This window comes from Cydia amplana, chromosome 13, assembly GCF_948474715.1.
Source record: "Cydia amplana chromosome 13, ilCydAmpl1.1, whole genome shotgun sequence".
Classification (NCBI taxonomy): Eukaryota; Metazoa; Arthropoda; class Insecta; order Lepidoptera; family Tortricidae; genus Cydia; species Cydia amplana.
In genome coordinates this window covers 7,842,325-7,862,791 of record NC_086081.1, presented here as the reverse complement: position 1 = coordinate 7,862,791, position 20,467 = coordinate 7,842,325, and the positions used below count along the sequence as shown (strand labels likewise).

At 36.0% G+C, this 20,467-nt stretch overlaps 1 protein-coding gene across 1 annotated transcript in view; it reads left to right on the top strand.

Moving 5' to 3' along the window:
• Nucleotides 1-3,590: 3,590 nt before the first annotated feature.
• Nucleotides 3,591-20,467, top strand: part of LOC134653414 (inositol-trisphosphate 3-kinase A) — a 179,770-nt gene continuing 162,893 nt past the window's right edge. The window contains exon 1 of the mRNA XM_063508771.1: nucleotides 3,591-3,675. The gene's annotated coding sequence lies outside the window, so the exon portion shown is untranslated. The remainder of the gene's footprint in view (nucleotides 3,676-20,467) is intronic.

The window sequence follows — 20,467 nt, the reverse complement described above, 5'->3', positions numbered from 1 at the left end:
TAGCTTAAAATAAAATTTGCACCCCAGGACAAAGTTTCATCCCCTTTTTTACCCCCTTAGGGGTTGAATTACCTAAAACGTCGCAATTCCTTTTTTTTGTCAACGGCTATTATGTCTTTCTAAGAAGTTTCAAAGCATTTGTAATGGGTTCAAACTTTCAACCCCTTTTTAACCCTGTTAGGGGATGAATTTTCAAAAACGCTGAAATTACTTTTCCCGTCTTATAATAATATCTCCATATACAAAGTTTCAAGCCCGTTTTTACCACCTCGGCGGATGAAGTTTTAAAAACGCTGAAATTAGTTTTCTTGTTTTTTTAATTAATTACCTTTTTACGAAGTTTTAAGGTCCTAGCTTAAAATAAAATTTGCACCCCAGGACAAAGTTTCATCCCCTTTTTTACCCCCTTAGGGGTTGAATTACCTGAAACGTCGCAAGTCCTGTTTTTTGTCATCGGCTATTATGTCTTTCTAAGAAGTTTCAAAGCATTTGTAATGGATTCAAACTATCAACCCCTTTTTAACCCTGTTAGGGGATGAATTTTCAAAAACGCTGAAATTACTTTTCCCGTCTTATAATAATATCCCCTTATACAAAGTTTCAAGTCCAACACTCACAAAAATATTTGATCTCCATACAAACTTTCAACCCCTTTTTCACCACCTTGGGGGATGAATTTTCAAAAACGCTGAAATTACTTTTCCCGTCTTATAATTATATCCCCATATACAAAGTTTCAAGTCCAACACTCTCAAAAATATTTGATCTCCATACAAACTTTCAACCCCTTTTTCACCACCTTGGGGGATGAATTTTCGAAAACGCAGAAATTAGTTTTCTTGTTTTTTAATTTAGTACCTTTTTACGAAGTTTCAAGGTCCTAGCTTAAAATAAAATTTGCACCCCAGGACAAAGTTTCATCCCCTTTTTTACCCCCTTAGGGGTTGAATTACCTAAAACGTCGCAATTCCTTTTTTTTGTCATCGGCTATTATGTCTTTCTAAGAAGTTTCAAAGCATTTGTAATGGGTTCAAACTTTCAACCCCTTTTTAACCCTGTTAGGGGATGAATTTTCAAAAACGCTGAAATTACTTTTCCCGTCTTATAATAATATCTCCATATACAAAGTTTCAAGTCCAACACTCCCAAAAATATTTGATATCCATACAAACTTTCAACCCCTTTTTCACCACCTTGGGGGATGAATTTTCGAAAACGTAGAAATTAGTTTTCTTGTTTTTTAATATAGTAAATTTTTACAAAGTTTCAAATTCCTAGCTTAAAATAAAACTTGCACCCCATACAACCTTTCATCCCCTTTTTAACCCCCTTAGGGGTTGAATTTTTCAAAATCGCTTCTTATCTCTTGTACACTTTATAAATTCAACCTAGTGTGCAAATTTCAACTTTCTAGCTTTTGTAGTTTCGGCTCTGCGTTGATGAATCAGTCAGTCAGTCAGTCAGTCAGTCAGTCAGTCAGTCAGGACACTTGCATTTATATATATAGATAGATAATAATTTCATTCGGCATGCTGATTGCTGGTCTCTTGATACCTCCAAGTGTAAATATTACATTTTTGCTGATGCTATGTTACTTCCAGTTAATTTGTATAATTAATGTACATAAAAACCTAAATTACTTATCATATACACTTATCTAAAATTCGATTTAGCGTAGGTACAATAACTAAATATTGTAAGACAGCATAATATATTGGCAGAATTATTAATTTACTTTTATCGTCCATAACCTCAATAATGCATGCATGAATGTTTTAAAAACCGTAGCAAATGTAGCAGGCTTGTCTAACAGTAAGTTCGTATGTTTATGTTTACATTGAACTAGTAACATTCAAGTAAAGGTTTGCGGAGTGAGCGGTAAAGGCGTGTCCACACAACTAGGCTAGCAATGTTCAAAGTAATAAATATAATATGTTATATAGTCTAAAGGGCAGTGCACATTAATCTAGAAACAAGCTTTCGTTAGTACGTACATATATGTTATGGAAGGTTGTGTGATGGACTTTATTAACAATCAATTCATCTCCGTTTTGACAGTGAATTTCGATAAAGTAGTTACTTATAACTTTGCTTGTCTTTGTGATACTTTCTGGTGGCTATGAAATTAGTAATGGGGTTCTAATTGTCGCCCTTTAGGCAATGAATATAAAACAATTAAAAAGCGATGGAATGGACATGTAACTACATATATTTTAGAAATAGTATACATTCATCTTTAACCACGTTAAGCGGTAGAACTTTTACATGTATCAGGGAAATATCAGAAATACTCCAAATTTCCTCTTAAACCCATGTCCCATGACTGGTGCCGTTACCCTATATAGGTACTTCTCGTAGTACCTTTTGAGTAGTATAACGTGTGATAGGTATGTAATCCAATACCAGAAAACGTTGTAGTATACATATAAATGGGGTATTGAAATGGTCCTTTCATTGAGAGCTGTCTCGATTTGACTATTTTAAGCACAATACTAACACTTTCACTAAGAGCGAGTCACAATAGAACTGTTTGTTATTGATGCGTCCGGTGTCCGACCTGTGTCAAAAGGTCAGGTCAACATCTTACTGAAATCGTGGCAGTAAAAATAACTAAATACTATGATTTAAAACTCAGTTGCAAGAGATGAATTGGTTCCTACGAAAACATTGAACTGATAATAATCATCATCATATCCACTCTTTATCGCCCACTGTTGAGCATAGGCTTCTCTTATAGTAAGACACTTAACCCGGTCCTGATCTAATCTCATCCAGAAGTGACCCAGACTCATCCAGAATATCTTTAATTAGCGACCCGCCCCGGCTTCGCACGGGTTAACAAATTATACATAAACCTTCCTCTTGAATCACTCTATCTATTTAAAAAAACCGCATCAAAATCCGTTGCGTCGTTTTAAAGTTCTAAGCATACATACAGAAAGACAGACAGCGGGAAGCGACTTTGTTTTATACTATGTAGTGATAATACGCAGTCTTACACATTAGTGTTATTAGATTACTGCAAGCTTATCTCTGATGCTGAAAATGACTTTAATCCTAATATTATCAATGTAGATTATCAATTTTGATTATAACTCTCATCCTGGATAATTTGCTACGTAAAATTGTTATTAAGAATATTATCTACAAAAGTCTCATTGGTAGACCATGTCCGTTTCGCATCGGTCTATTCAGCCACCAAAAACGGTATCTACCCGGTGTTACACCATAAATCATGATATTATTTACAAAAATTTGAGTTCTAGGTATTTTCTATAGATACCCACTCTAGGAAACTCTGTCTTTTCTGTCAACACGTTCACTGCGCGATGTCGAAAGACCCCATGCAAAGTATGGTTAATTACGAGTTACACTAATTGCTGCAGCAAAGGTGTTAAACACATACCTATTAATAACCTTTTTATTGTATTCCGTGGTGTTAAAGACCTGTTTAGCGTCTCAAAGACCATTGAACCGATCTAAAGCGATCCTTCATCGGTGTTATTATTAAAACGTGTACCAACACACCGAATTTCCGTCCAGTGTGCCCGCGGCACTACCCTCTTACTGCACTATCTCGATTCACTTATCTGCGAGTGTAGTCGCTCGAAGCAACCCGCGGTAGTCACTCGCCTCGGTCGGTAGTGAATGAAAGTGCCCTTTGGATTGCAGCAGGTAAGACTGTGATGTGATAACGGTGTTTGAATCGGTGTTCTATGTTTCCGCTCGTTTGTTTTTAACGGACTCCTTTTGTTTGAGTCGTACGGTAGCGTTTGTTTTGGTCGCGCTTTCCCGGTTTGGTTTGTGACTTTTTTGCAATTTATATTTTACTTCAATGGCTGTAAATACATATATGGCTGTAAATCATGAAAATATTGTTTTGGAAAGGAAGACTAATAATGCCTACCCTATATAATTTTATTTTAAGTGTTGGTGGGTCAGTCGTAGTTGGAACAAAAATAACCATATTTGCAATAAATTTATAAAAAAATGTGTGATAACAATCGAATGAAACAACTAGGTAGTTGATAGGTATCTAGGTAGGTAATAAATTAAAATTACATGCTTAAGATGGCATATGTATCCAGTTAAATTTATATCTAATAGGGAATCCCAAAAAGTTTTCTACGTAGTAGGTAAGTATGCTTGGTAAACACTACTTCTCTTTTGATGCTAATCGTCCTTACTATTCGTACATTTCCACCACAAGAATGCATTAATAGTATTCCTTGTAGATACCGCTTATTGTTGCAGTTGTGACCTGCATTTTGCATTTGAATTTGACATTTGCATGGAGGAAACGTTGTTTACGCACGAATATGATTCCGCGATGTGCAAACTACCGTTTTATTTCCATTCCCACGTCTATACTTATACGCGAGCACCAGAAAATCCTGGCATGCCACGTGTCATCTTGATATGCTAATTGAACCTACATTAAATATTTTAAGGATCTCATACAGATCAATCTCATTCCAAATGAAGCTAGTCTTACACAATTGGGGGGTTCCTTACACGTGACACGTAAAAGTCTGAAACCTATGAGCTACACCAGAAGTAGAAATTGAAATATGTTAAATAATTTGTCAACCTCAGACCAGGTGCATTACATTAAGTACTTAATTGCAGTACCTATAAATATTTATTAAACTCGAAAATCATAAGTTAATTTTAATTCCCGGGCGGGGCATGGGCGAGGCGCGCCGCTTTTACATATAAAACGTTCACGCTCCGCTCACGCCCCGCCCGGAAAACGCGCCTGTGTGACGGAACCTTTAGTCTCTTATTATGCACCAATAATTTCGTGTCAAAATGTTTAAAGTTGTTATTAGACAGCCGCGTCGACGTTCGAATGTAAATAAAGATTGATTCGTCGCATAAAGTGCATCCTTGTTGTGATCTGTAATTCAAAACATTGACGTCAATTAGCGCCGGGAAATGTCAGCTAGAATACGTTCTCATAATAAGTCCATTGTTAAAAAAAATTCATAATAAAACCTTAGCCAAATGTAAAAATTTACACCGGTAGATTACCGGTTTACCGGTATAGATGTATTTAATGAAAATAAATCAGACAAGCCGATGGGAATCGACTCCTAAGGATTCGTATCAATTGAGTTCCGTTCCACCACAGATTTCTACTCACGCCACCTATATGCATTTCCCAGTGTCCAGCCGCCCTTACAAGCCTGGGTTCAACGCCCGCGTTCCGCACCGACCGTTTAATTGCCACCGCCACCATCTCATTTTCTCAAGATGACGTGCTAAATCAACTGCTCACCTGAGAAACGGTTACTTTAGCCTTCCAACAGTAACTTACTTAAATAATATCTATTTACTTAATTTATTGTAACAAGTGTTTGTAAAACGTTCAAATGTTATTCAAATTACTAACTACTTGTTTTCTAAATGCATTTCATCATGCGAATAATTTTTCTTCCAAACAATTGAGCATTGTGAACGTAAGCTCACTTTGATTATAGTTATTTTGGAATTGTAAGTAGATTTGGATTTTACTCTAAAAACTAAAGCAGATCATTGAAATCTGCATGAAACCATGCCAACCGGCAAAACATAGCGCTCAAATGTAACCTAAGACCCATGTATACCTATGTTTTACAAATAAAGCATTCTGATTCTGATTCTGATTCTAACCAGTTTTCATTCTTTTTTCCGTCTGCTTAGTTTTAACGAAAACATTAAAATAATATGAAGATAAATTCCAGTTACTTATACAAATCCATAACCTGAACGTACGATGTATTTTTTTTCATGAATTGAGGTACTTGTTGAACGTTTTGATTAATTTGGCTTAATTTGTCAACTAGATAACAATGTGGACGCTGTTGTGCCGGGACATTAGTTTGTGATTTCTAGAGCGGAAATTTTAAATTTGCGTTTAACAGGAATAGACAATTTGATGGAAATTGATTTCTTGATTACACAGAGAAAGCGGATAAACAAACAGAAATTAGCATTTAATGTCAAATGTTACGTAGGAATTATTGTTAAATTTGTGATTATGTTATGGTGGACTGGATTCAGTGCCAGTTTTTGCGCAGACTGTGAATCATTATAAATTGGTATAAGTAGTAGTCAACTTACCAGTAAGTTCAAACATCAACCGCCTCAGAAACACAGCATGATTATTATTGTTATGCTGCAGGCGTATTTTGGATGGCTATTATATATCCACGTGATAAAATAACTGTCGCTTTTTAACACTCGCACTAAAGTGACGGACACCTTTTTATCACGCTGTCATGTAGACAAGAACGACCATAATATCCGTACTTTACTGGTATAGCTTTAAACATAGTTGTGAATACGGTGAGTTTTTTTAAAGAATTTTTAAAACAAACAATATTTTAACCTCATAATTTGGAATCAACACCTCATTTTACAACATTTACCTACATAGTTTTTCGTTTTATCGCCCGTCACCCGTGCGCGTGCGTCACTCGCTATCAAAGTCAACATAATTAATTAATTAGCTGGTTTACAGTGAATTTCAGTACAGACGTTGAGAAAGAGGTATCCAGAATTAGAAAGAGTAAATTTACATAAGTTAGAAAAAATATGAGATTCAAGATTTTTTTGTAAGTAGGTATGGAAAGTTTAATAGCGCAGGCGAAGTAACATGCTTGCTATATGCTTCTTCTATTTTCCAATAGTATTTGACACATCCTTAAGTTATGAGTTAGTAAGTTTCTGTAGCTTATAGATGATTATTATAAAAATATTATAGTTTTGTTCTGTAGATTAGAATAAAACTTAAGTTCTCTAGCAAAGATTTTGATCATAATCTCTATTTGGATAGGTAGGTAATTTTCTAACTCACAATCTGACAAAGAAAGCAAAGAAAGTCAATCATCGGATTCGATTCTAAACCGATTGTTTAATTAAGTTTAATAAGGGGAAGATAACTGGCACGTACGGAAGCGGCGGTCAGACTCGACTCGATTATTCCATCGTTTGCGTGTTTCGGCGCGGAAGCTATGGAAAGCCTTCCTCATTGGAAACGATATAGTTTTTTATGGGTACCACAAATAATTGCAGTTTACTACTGGTTATACTATTTGTCTATAATAAATAGAAATATGTACTTCGTTATTAAAGTTTGCGTCGTAGCGTAGCTCAACTATTAAATGTCATAACTGCAGGTGTGTATCGCTGGTTTGTAGTCGAATAATTAAGAGGGAACACAAAAATATTTAAGTGTGAGCTTATTAATTTTATGTGTTTGCAGTATTATGCCGGTAAATTATTAATGTTTAAATTTGGAGTAAATTATTTGGCTTAACGTCGGGACACTCTATTATTTCAAATCTCATCAGGAAACTATCATATACGTAGCTTTGTGGCCTCTAATTTTTTGGCACAGGCGTTACTCCGTCCAATCGCCCATATTTTCGAACCTGTCAGTATTTGTCCAACATGCAGTAATCCCAGTCCAGATATACTCGAGAGCTTGGAAGTCGTTATGTCCAATTGAGTGATCTCAGCAAGTGGACAATTGCGCAGACGCGACGCTGTAATGGTGGCCGGTGACGCCAGCCAGATACCCTGAGGATGAAGCGAGGAAATCTTAATTAATATCACATTCACTGATGGATACCGCTAGAAATCCCGTTTAGGACCAGAGTTAAGATCTGATGAAAATCACTTAAAACCTGGGGTTGAGGTTGATCGGTTAAGACAGCATGTTTAGAAGTTTTAAACAAGAAGTGGTTGTTATGGATGTTGCAGCGGGTCATAGCAAGTAGGTTAGATAAGTAGGGTCCTAAAATTTGCACAATGGCCGGTGACGCCCCTCTATTGATATACCCTAATGAGATAACACTCGAATCGAAAGGTATGGTTGTTGGATTTATGGAATTACCTTCTACCCATAATTTGAGAGTGTTTCGTGAAAAATAAGAATTTCCTTTGGACTTTGGATTATAGAAATATTTCATTTATGCTGTCAGTAGCGTTTGCCGTGTCAAAGAATTACGGATTCGTAATGTGTACCAGCCACACAAGTTTCGAGGTTCGACTCTCGACTGTTTCTTCCTCCAATTAGTATTGAATTAGTATAACAGTTATAGTACAGCTCTTCTGAGGTGAACTTTTCGCTTCGAACCTTATTCTTTCAAACAAAGGCCATTGTCTCTATTATCGCAAAACCGCTTGTTCCCGACTTAGCACGTGCCAGTACAACATTCATATTGAAAAACAACCGGTATCGTCATAGTATTAAGGTTCAAATTTAATGTCACTGATATTCTAGATATTACGTTTTGGTAGTGTAGGACGATAAACCGCCCCGAAGCGATACGGCGCTCATATTATTTTGATACTTAGTGTGGTGTTAAAAATGAAATGTGGTTATTTTAAATTCTTATATATACTTAATTATAACTTTTTTCTTCCTTACTTGGCGCCATTATGTTGCAAGTGAAAGAGAATAGGTATTAAATTTGTTTTTGTTCGTCTAACAATCTAATGGTTTTCATGCCATAAAATCCTTTAAAATTATTTTGGAGAATCAATCAAACTGTCTTCGCCGGTTCAGAAAGAATTTGATCCTTATTTTTATTACCAGATAAAATCACGTACCTATGTTCCTAGAAGAATGCATTATACCGTAAGCTTAAAATATAAACAAATTATCTAGGTATTTAGGTATATGCACGACTTACGGTGTTCGTGGAATGCAGAACACGAATAGGTACGGATGGCATATTATATTGGCAATCGAATGTATCTCTGTGCTAGAATGTGTACCAAACTGGATGCCTGCAATGTTGCAATGTACCTACATAAGAAATGATCGCATATATAGCACCAATTTTCCTGCGGTTATGTCTATGCCATGTTTACTTTGAAAAGCTTTGTACAAAATGTCATTTTACTTTATTGTTACAAGACAGTCTTAATGCATGCCTATTGAGAGTAATGAGCACTACTTTGTAGGCATTTAAAAAAAGGTAAAGGTTATCGATGGTTTCGATCGAGTCTAGACAACTTATTCAATTATCATTGTTTGTTTAAATTCGATATTAATTGTTTTTGTTTTCTCAGACACCGCGATAAATTGATAACGATACGCAAAGAAAGATGCTAATCTTTTAGATTCCGTTAGGACCCGTAATCAAATAGTTGCTGTTACTAATCGAGGAATAATTTTGGTACATATTCTCGTATCTTACTATGAACACAGTTGTAAATACGACACTAGTGCTATTGTACTTAAGTCTTGATTTCAAAGAAAATAGTCACTCTAGCCCAACTATTCAAGCATGAAGAAGAGCAGTGAGATTTTTTCCAAGAAATGTGAAAGAACTAGGTCTTTTAGAATTCGCATCAGTTTTTTTTGCACTGCAGCGAAACATACCTATAGCTACCTCAATAATCAATTTTCTCCGGCAGGAATGGTTAAATGTAGTTGTATAAAAACTGAATTGATATGAACAATAAGTGATTTTAATAAGTAATTTTGGACAAACGCGTAAGTAAAAACTTTTTTATTATATTTATGTTCGGTTTGATTAGCTTTTCTTTGGACTTAATAGTTGACGTATTTTTATGTGCATTAGAAATTTGAATAAATAATGAAATATATTATCGAACGCTACCGGAAACATGTCCCGGATATGCAGTGATATCAAAATTGCATGCGGATTAAATGTTGCAATTTAAAAACGTGACATTGATTATTTTTTGCAACAAAGTTCCTAGCTACTTTATCTGCAATGTCGCAACTACCTACGTGCTACCCTTTTTTGTAACATAAATAAAATTATTCGTCAGCAACGCAACAAAAAGTTCTAGCCGGTTAAATTAGAAATATTGCTATTGACAATAGTATTTATTTATGTATATGATTTATAAGCTTAATAAACGTAAGTAACATACAAGATACTATTAGTCAAAGCTGAAAAGTTCTTCAAAAGTTCCGAAATTTGGAGTAGGTTTGATAGTTATTTTCTACCTGCATTAAATCTTTATACTCGTGTGTTGTATTGTCGGTATTTTTTTCTAACGTTGTATGATGTTAAACATTAGTAGATAAATTTGATAGCAACTAGCATCATTAACAACTTAATCGACAATTTCGGCAGCAAAATTATTGAAACCCCACGTTAGTAGGTAAACATGTTCATCAACCCTTCTATAACTACCTTAATAACTTGCAAGCTAAAACGAAGGCTTTTGTTAGGTACCTATATTACCTATAAATTACCTACGTATCCCTGAGCCATAAAAAGTAGTATTCAGTTTTTTTGAATTTGATATTGAGTTAATATTAATCCCAGTGCGTTTCGTTTGCAAATATTCACTCATAAATAGGTGCGATAGAGACACACAAAGTATAGTCTAAAATAAATATAATTTTAAAATCGGAATACGCCTCCTGGCATTTTATAGCCGCTCCTAACGGTTTTGTCCTAGACGCGTACTATACAAACACACACGTCACACGTGTATGTCGTATGTGTACAATGAAATAATATCCCAACAGCCTATGCGCAAACCGTATAGAGGTCAGTACTACTAGTTAACAAAAGAAAAAGGTCTTAACTTTGCAAGAGTTTGATACTAAGTAGTATCACCTTTAGCAAAAACTGCGTTTGCGCACCATTAAATTTTATGGCAGCAGGACACGCGACAGGTGACGTCATAGGTCATAAATATCTAGAGCAAGTTACGGAGATTGCATGTGTGAGATATGGTTATTTAAATTGAAATGCGAGGTGCATGGCGTAATATTAGCACTTAGGACGGACTTGACTGTATAGTTCGATGCATTTCCTGGTTCATCATCATCTTCCTCGCGTTGTCCCGGCATTTTGCCACGGCTCATGGGAGCCTGGAGTCCGCTTGGCAACTAATCCCAGTAATTGGCGTGGGCACTAGTTTTTACGAAAGCGACTGCCATCTGACCTTCCAACCCAGAGGGTAAACTAGGCCCGTTTAGGGATTAGTCCGGTTTCCTCACGATGTTTTCCTTCACCGAAAAGCGACTGGTAAATATCAAATGATATTTCGTACATAAGTTCCGAAAAACTCATTGGTACGAGCCGGGGTTCGAACCCACGACCTCCGGATTGCAAGTCGCACGCTCTTACCGCTAGGCCACCAGCGCTTCCTGCAGCGATGCATTTCCTGGTTATTTATTTTTATTTTATTGCGGGTATTAAATATGTTCACGCTTACATATTTACTACGGGTACTATTCCTTAATTAACTAGGATGGCATTAATATACATTTAACATATACGACGTGTCTTGTCAAATTGCATTTGGTTATATTTAGGGAACGCTTTCGGTACTGGCTGTGGTACTGGATTTGGATTGCAGGAACCGGGAATTCCTTCTTCCGGGACTGCTTTGTACAGAAAATCATTAGAAGGAGACATTTAGCATTCAGAAAAAGAATTTGACGGCAGTCGACTGTATTTATCTGTTTAACGATGAAAGGCAGGCCCTGTTCTGTTGTTCATATGACTTGACCGATATTATTGTGTGGAGTGATGATTACCTACATTGAGTACTCAATTTTAAAAAGCTTGGAAACGTGAGTTTTTTAAATTGATGTAAGTCGCTCCTTCACCGATATTCTTTTGTCACGAAATAGCCACGCCACGTCATCATTTTGGTTCTGTTTACATTGTACCTATCTACCTACAGATAATCTAAACTAGGTATCCTACTATCCATGCCCTGCGTGAAGCATAAATCTCAATTAGATCGGTGTCTCCAACACGAGATCGCAGCGATCTCACTTTCTACGAACGATACCATCTTCCTATTGTGGTTTTTGTATGGGAAACTGGTCCGTTCGCGCTTCCGAACATTAGTGAAGGAAAAACAATGCATTAGTGTTGCCAACTGTTACGCAAAGAAAGTGCTTTTAAGATTAGTTTTAAAGGTGTTGGAGTCTATGAACTTTCCTTTTATATTAGTTACCTACTGATGGAACCTCAGATCCGGCTAACCTAAAATGTATGTACCTAACTCTATATGGTACTTAGTTACGGCATCATCAATATCATTATCGTTTAATACTTTACATATATGAAGCTATGAAAAAATCCTTAAAATAAAGAGTAAAGTTGAATAGAAAAACCTTCCTGGTATATTTTTTATATACCTACTTACATATTACAAATAAATTGTAACAATAATTTACATATACATATAAAACATTCATAATGTTAATGTTATAAACTCACTGTAGGTAGGTAGGTACCTATGCAGTGTGCACTTATTCATAAATGATGGTAATAGTCGTGTCTTAATTATCTTTTTGACTTATGTATTTGTAAGAAAGGCATAAAACTTAAATTAACTAATTGAGGCTTGTCGCGCGTTTATGAATTAGAATAAAAGTGTTTTCCATATAAATAACACTTATACTTCCCTTTTGAATAAAAAATAAACTGACACACCACCACATGTTATTAATTAATATATGTAATTAATGTTTTTAATAATTACAAAGGCAAACAAGTTACATCATGTCAGTACTTATATGTAACTTTGACATAAGCGTTAATTTTGTCTGGCCTCTTGTATTATTTTTTCAATATACCTTAATGAAAAGAGTTCAGTAGGCCGCTTTTGTTCTTAACAACGCTGACGATGATTTATTGGAAGATGACAAGCAAGTTGTTACGTCTGTAATCTGTCATCAATTGAGTCATCATTTTGACAGCTAAACTAAGGTACGTCTACACCAGTGCGCTTTTGTCTTCATCTTGTTTTGGTTTTTCAATTATACTGGGTCAACCAAATCTTAACTCACATTTATAGATGGGTCTAACGCGAAATTTATTCAATTACCTTTATATACCGACGTTTCGACACAGGTTTCACTGGTCATGGTCGCGGCCAACAACCAAATCTTGTCAGTAAATAGGAACTATACTCATCCTTTTCTTTTGGGTGCTAGTACTAGTGTCAGACAAAGATAGTATGATTCTCTCTGTCTATGTTTGAAATCAAACAGACCTTTGACACACTATAACTTTATTTCAATTAACGTTAATAATTTGACAACTCTGACAAAACCGTGAAGTAGTTAAGATTATTAAAACAAATGAATGGCATCGTTAGGGGCGTTTTTTTTAAGTTGTCCCCTACACTATTTTTTCAAATTTGGGATTTTTTATGTTATTTCTACTCAGAATCACGAGCCCTTTCGATCCTAATAGGAGAAAAAAGGTGTCCTAAGGTTTTTATTTCCATTCCGTCACAATTTTTCATAGACTTTGGCGGTCGCGCAATGGAAAGACCGGAAAAATGTATGAAAATTTTGGGACACTTTTTTTCTCCTATTAGGATAGAAAGAGCTCGTTATTCCGAGTAGAAATAACATAAAAAATCCCAAATTTGAAAAAAAAAAGTGTAGGGGACAACTTAAAAAAAAAACGCTCTTAGACGCAGAATAGTTACAATAAGACATGGTACCTACCTATTTTTATTAATTGTGAAACTAACCTACACATTAACCAATTACCTAATATATATTAATATTTAACTTCACCCACACGTTTGAATTGTTCGCTGATGAATGTAGGGTTTTTTTATTATGATTTCATTTGTCGATGAGCAACTAGTTAATATAAAAGATATTTATTTCATTAAGTTTCCCTTACAAGCCGGGGTTTGGAAAGCGACCACTTAACTTTTAGTTCAAGCAAACATTTGGTATCAAGCTAAATATAAATATCATTGGTTCACGTTCGCGCATATTTCCCTCGTATAATTCAGTCGCATATTTCTCTGTATTCTAATAAGCGGGGTTGCGCAATTTAAGACGCTATCACCATCGCTTCGCGAGCAATCGCCTCAAGAACCAGCATAAGTGTAAGACCGAGATCAGAAGTACATTAACGCTATAGTAAACCATGTTTGCTCTGGATTATTGGCGAGTGCTCCGCCTGCGAAGGGATTGTTTTCTGACGTCAATGGCATAACTAAGATAAGGGCTTCGTGAATTGGAAAAGGTTGTACACATGTAAAGTATTCAAGTAAATGAAGGCCTTGTGTAGTTGGGTGAGAAATGCTGATAGTACTGCAATAGAGAACTGAGAAGTGTTACAGCCTTGTTTAAATAAAGCCTTATTATAGTGGAAATGAAGTAATTAAACTGTTTCATTTCGAATGTTACCGTAAAATGGGGTGAGTAGGGTTCGCGGGGAGAGTTGGATAATGAATGGGGAGAGTAGGGATGAAAGGGGGGTGAGATGGGTTTTTAAGGCTACTGCTACAAAAATAATGTATTCCAATTTAAAATGGAGCTACAGTAATACTCATGATAAAATAAATCGATCCAACAATCTTCCAAAATCACCTTTGTATGAAAACCCAACTCACCCCAAATACGAGGGACTACGGGGTGAGGTGGGATTTCCTGTTTATCGTCAAAGTTATGAAATGGAACTACCTAAAATAAAATAAAAACTAAAATACAAACGTCCGGAACACTTATTATATACACCATTCAGTTTGCAATGTTTGCATATGTAAAAATAAAATGTTATCGAGGTGTGAATGTCAGTTTTTCACCTACTCACCCCATTTTACGGTACAGGATTGAATGGGAAAGGCATCTTTCAATTACAATGTCAATGAAAATTTCAGATTTTCTACATATAATCTTTTACAAAACACAAGACACTCGACTTCATAAACCATGTATCAAACCATCATTTTATGATTTCCATTGGCAGTTTCACATCACTTGCTTAGTGCTTGCGAGGGGCTTTCGAGAACACAGTATGCACATATCGGCCCAGCCTTTCGAGGTATATTCTTAAAACCCTCGGTGGGCGAGTCGGACTCGCCCACCGAGGGTTCCGTACTTTTTAGTATTTGTTGTTATAGCGGCAACAGACACAACATCTGTGAAAATTTCAACTGTTTAGCTATCACGGTATCCGGAATCTTCCTCCTATTAGAAGTTAAAAAATGTTAAAAGTAGTTTTGTCCTGTAATGTTTTGTTTGCGTAGATAGGTACAGTAGAGTCCGGTTATAACGACGCCCAAGGGACCGCCGATATTACGTCGTACTAACCGGACGTCGCACTAAACGAACTGTTAATTTTAATATATTTTTTTAATCAAAATAATGACATCATTTTGTATTTATTAATACTTATGCGACAATCAACGAAAAAAAAACATTTTAATTAAAATATTCATTTACGTTAGTATTACAACACTTTGTCTTAAATGCAGAGACTTGTGTGTTTAGAAGAAGCCAATTTTGTAGGTTCGCGTACTCACTCATCATCCGCAAATTACTCGAATCCCGTAAAATAAAACGTCGTAATTTTTAGGGATCTAATCAAGGTGACAATCGTACATCGACAATCAAAAAATAAATAAGTTTTTTCTCAAACATTTCAATTTTGACTCAAGCCTTTATCGCGGACTGTTTACTTTTGTTTCAACAAGCAACCTATACTCAACCCAAACTCAATTAGGATGCGTTGTTTTATCAAACAGTTCCTATGGCCATCTCCAGCTCGAAGGTACCAAAATATTGCATTGTCACCCAACTTACATAATTATGCATGTGAAGTTTAAGCTCAATTGAATAATGCGAATTGGGTTTTATTTAGTTTGCAAGATTACGAAAAGTCACAGTTTTTCATCTTGCTGCGAATAGGTAAAGGGTATTGGGTGCGCGGGACGGAGTAAGCTTCTTACCAACAATTTATTTGTAAAAATTACGTCGTTCGTCGTTGTAACCGGACTTGACGGACGGATTTTGTGTCAATTTCCGTCGTTAAAAGCGGTCAGTCGTTATAAGCGGAGTCGTAATAAACGGTTGTACTTTCATAGTAGCTCATACTAAAACCAAACAAGTGCTTATACTTACGTCGCTATAAGCGGTTGGTTGTTATATGCGAAGTCGTACTAATCGGAATCTACTGTACATATTTTTGTCCGGTCCCTTGCTTCGCTAACTAAGCCGAGATGACGTTACGTCGTGTCAAGATAACGAATCGCATATAATAGATAAGGATTATGATACTACACATTAAGAATGCATCAGACAAGGATTTTTAATGCATGTATACGAAATAATTAAATTCCACGTTCAGAAGAATTAATTCGCTTAGCTATTTATGTCTGCTGTTCCGAATTTGTATGCCTACTTTTGAAAGTATTTATTTAATTACAACGGTTGGGGAAAGTATTTATTTAATTGCAACAGCAGGGCCTTATAACTTCTCTTTTGTCTTTTCTGAAAGAATTTAGACCATGTGTAATATCCCGTAAATCTTATGTTCCAATTCATCCCAGAAAAAGCAGTCAGTAACTGGCGCAAAAATAAAACAACAACGGGTTGCACTCCGGGAGTGCCGACAGAAGTGAAAACTCAATGACTAGTCCAAAATGTCTGCAGCAATATATATAATTGACCCATCCTCCTTTCTATTGAAAAACTTTAGTTCCGAAATTGCTGGTCAGTGCATGAGCTTGTTTAAAATTCGAAATTCAAATTTGTAGCGTTAATTGTTTAAAATTCGAATATAAATTGTAAAGTTACCTTGCAGACCTCGCATCTAAATATATTTGGTCATGATATTTTGAGTTTTATTCACCAGTACTAGAGTTCACTTTTATTAGCGATAGCTGTAGCTTTATTGAATTATATTTGAGTGATATAAAGTTAGAATGTAACTGTAAGATCCTCGTATTTCAGCCCGTACAAGATTAGAACCTTTTTCATGTAATGTCATTGAGTTTTTCTTTATTGATTTAAATGCCATCTAAATGAGTGGCCATCTAAATCTTACGGTCACGTGATCGCCTTACGCTGTCTCGAGTTTATCATTTTTTCCCCACCTCAAAAAGTGCCCAGCGCCGCTAAAGAAGTTTTTACTTCAAAAATTACAATATTAAACATAAAAAAGGAATATCTAATAAGCATTCTACATTCTACATGGAATTTCGGGGAGATGGATTTTGCGATGACGACTTCATTTCATGAGCAAGCTTCTATATCGTGTGAAATAATGCTTGCTCCTTCTAACGCATAACCACGTCCCGTACTTTGGCCAACATTTCTTCAACGTGCTGTATGCCTGCTCTTATTCAAGCAGCATCCATAAAGCATCTCACGCACCGATGCGAGGCAAACATAACGAGTACAGTTATGAGAGACAAAGAGGAAATCGACCCGGTTTTCATACGGATCCATCACTTACTAACATAAAGTCGGTAGCTCAAGCCAGTATAAACGCTCTTTCCATTTGTGTACAGTTGTTACAGAACTTGAGGTCATTGTTATGCTGGTTTGCACGCGTGCAATGGCAGTACGGCCAGGCCCCGTTAGCTACGTGAGAACGTGGTCTATGATTACTTTCTGTAATGACTGGATAAGTATCTAGGGAGGATAGGGCATCGGAGGCGTACTTGGTGTACTTGTTCTCATTTTACCCGCAGTGTGCTACTTTTATGTGTTTATGTATATGCACCTACGGAAATTATATATTTTAGGTAGGTATATGTCAAAATTTGAATCTGGTCCCTTATACGTGTATTTTTACATCTATTTGTTTATATTTTTCCTACAGACCCGTCATTTAATTGAAAACGCAGTTTTTGTCATTTAATAATTAATGCAACCGATACTTATTAACGAGATTTTCATGTTGATAGCTAAAAAACACGTGTTAGATGCCCTCATCAGATTTAATATTTGACTTAAGTAAGTACCGAAATTGGGTTCATTTTTATTTTAGGTAGGTAGACCAATGTATCGTTTTTCGAAGTTTATCACAAAATATAATTACCTAGCGAAATTAATAAAGATCTGTTTTTTTGATATACATAAATACACTGTAAAAATTGGCGTATTTAATGTATTTAGGTACCTATGCATTGGCACCGTAACAGTCTTCAGTAAACTGTCTTGAAAACAACAGTTCTGAAGGATTGGCAGTTCTTCCGGCTGATGGTACAATTCTCACGAAGCAGTGTTCAATAGTTGAGACACGGATAATTCTTCAAGTAGATACTATTATCATGCGGATGTATATTGAGTATGATGGGAACCTCGGCGAAAGTGACCTTCATAGTAGAATAAACTACGTTGTATAGTGTTTGATCTGATAGTGGGTTTAGCGAAAAATGGATTCAATATTCAGAGATTTTACCCTACCCGTAGTCATTTGTGTTAAAAACAGATGACTTGGGGAACCCTGGAAATATGAGTCAGCAGCCGAGTAGTCTCTCAAACTTATGACAGGCAGCGTGTTGATTGCTTTTTAATAGTTACGTAATATTGTATGGGCTCGACATTATTACCTTCCCAAAATATGACAAGAAAAGTGCGGTGGTTGGTAGTGCGAAGCTTGCCTGTCTTTCCTGTATTTTTATATTCCATCAAAAACATTACATGTAAAAAGGTGCAAGTCTCGCAACGCTTTTACTACAAAAATGTTTTGAGATGTAATGTGAAACCAAGTCGGTTATTTTAATCAGTGCCAGGGGGTGTTAAAACCGTATCAATAAGATATCTTTAATTTGTAATACGTATAATGACTTGGCCATCGCACGGCTGCATAATGACAAAAGGATCATCGTCACCTATTAAAAATAATTCTAATTGAACATAACGCTAGCGCTAATTGCAGTTTGAGCATTACACATATTTACTAGTACGGTACGAGTAAAGCATTATGTGCGATTGCCAAGTCATTATATGTGTTACAAATTAAAGATATCTTATTGATACGGTTTTAACACGCCCTGGCACTGATTAAAATAACCGACTTGGTTTCACATTACATCTCAAAACATTTTTGTAGTAAAAGCGTTGCGAGACTTGCACCTTTTTACATGTAATGTTTTTGATGGGATCTCATTTCTTTTTGTAGGCAGTCCTTCTTTTCGGGTACTCATACCCATACTATGTATACACATATCATAACTAAACATATCTTCATTCATACTCACATCGTACATCGTAGTGTACCTTTACTTTACCTACTATTTGTAGGAACTGCAACAGTAACTTTGTAATATCATATATTTATATGGGATTACAAACTTACTTATGCAGTTCTTAGATCTTTAAAACTTGACTGATATTGCAATATTTTTAGGTTTACCCTTTATGTGGCCATTAAACCCTAACTCTGTACCAAATTTCAGCTCTCTGAGTTTATGGGAAGTACTAATTCTATTCTGATCATCATGAGTGAATGAATGAGTGTCATAAATGCGAAACTTTGCTTTCGCTTAACTTCAGAACTAAATGACCTATAGACTTGAAATTTTGGATTTTAAGTATGGGATTATAGCTTACTGGATGACGAAAATTTCTGCGTTCTGGTCTTATCCAGAGGTTCTCAAATAGGGGCCTGAAAATGCGGCGAAATGGTTCCAGTAAAGGATGGTACGGCAGTGTTTGCTTCGCGCTCGACTTGGCGGGGGCACTGCCGTGCCCCCAGATTCCCTGTGCCCTAAGAAATAATCTACAGTGAAGTCTTAAGACCAGCCAGGGCAATTGCAGCTATGTGGTAAAAGCAAGTAGGTATTCTAAAAATACAAGTAGAGCGAGAGCCAGTTGTATTCATGACACACTTTGTCATATAACTCATATAAGGGAGTTTTTCCATGATATAAGTATAAGGTTCTAGCTCTAGACTCTGTCTTTTAGAGTAGTTGCATTTATCCCATAGTTGCAACTGTCCCGGTTGACATTATTAATCTTTTTGTCATGGTTGTTGCACTCATTTGTCACTCATCGTCTTTCGAGTCAGGGGTACAACTCGAAATTAAAATCGTAATCTCGTAAGTTGCGCCTAACATTAAAACCATGAGGTCATAATCCTTGAAATGTAGCCGACGCCCATCTATCCCTCTGCAATTTCACATGGTATCGTTGCCTAACGGTGATTGACCCAGTATTGCTGCATAATTGATCGCCTCTGCATCGCGATGAGCGTTGCTAACGACTCTAACGAGCGAGCGGGCAAGATCGGCTTCCTTTGCCGAGTGTAATTAAATAATTAATTATGACCACATCGTATATGCATTCCGGGTAGTCACGGTTACGATCTGGGAAGCATGTTTTGTTATAAAGAAATTTACATTATAAGTGTTGCTTATACATAATTATCTACATGTACAGTAGGTACCTAAGTTAAATGAAACTTTATAAGGTTTTGTCTGATGCAGTTTATAGTTGACTATCACATACCATATTTTCCCGTCTAAATTAAATTTATAAGCAAACAATAGCGCAATGCTCTAAATTAGCTTGCCTAAATACCATAAACAAATATGGTGTACGCTTGAAGCAAGACTAAATTAAAATTTAAGTAAAGAATGTACAATATGTACCTACATATACAGGGATGCTCAGCTAATAGTTTTGCGAACTGTAAATAAACTAATATATAAATGTACTTAGGAATGTCTCCAGTCCTTCGCACCTTTCCTTAAGCATATA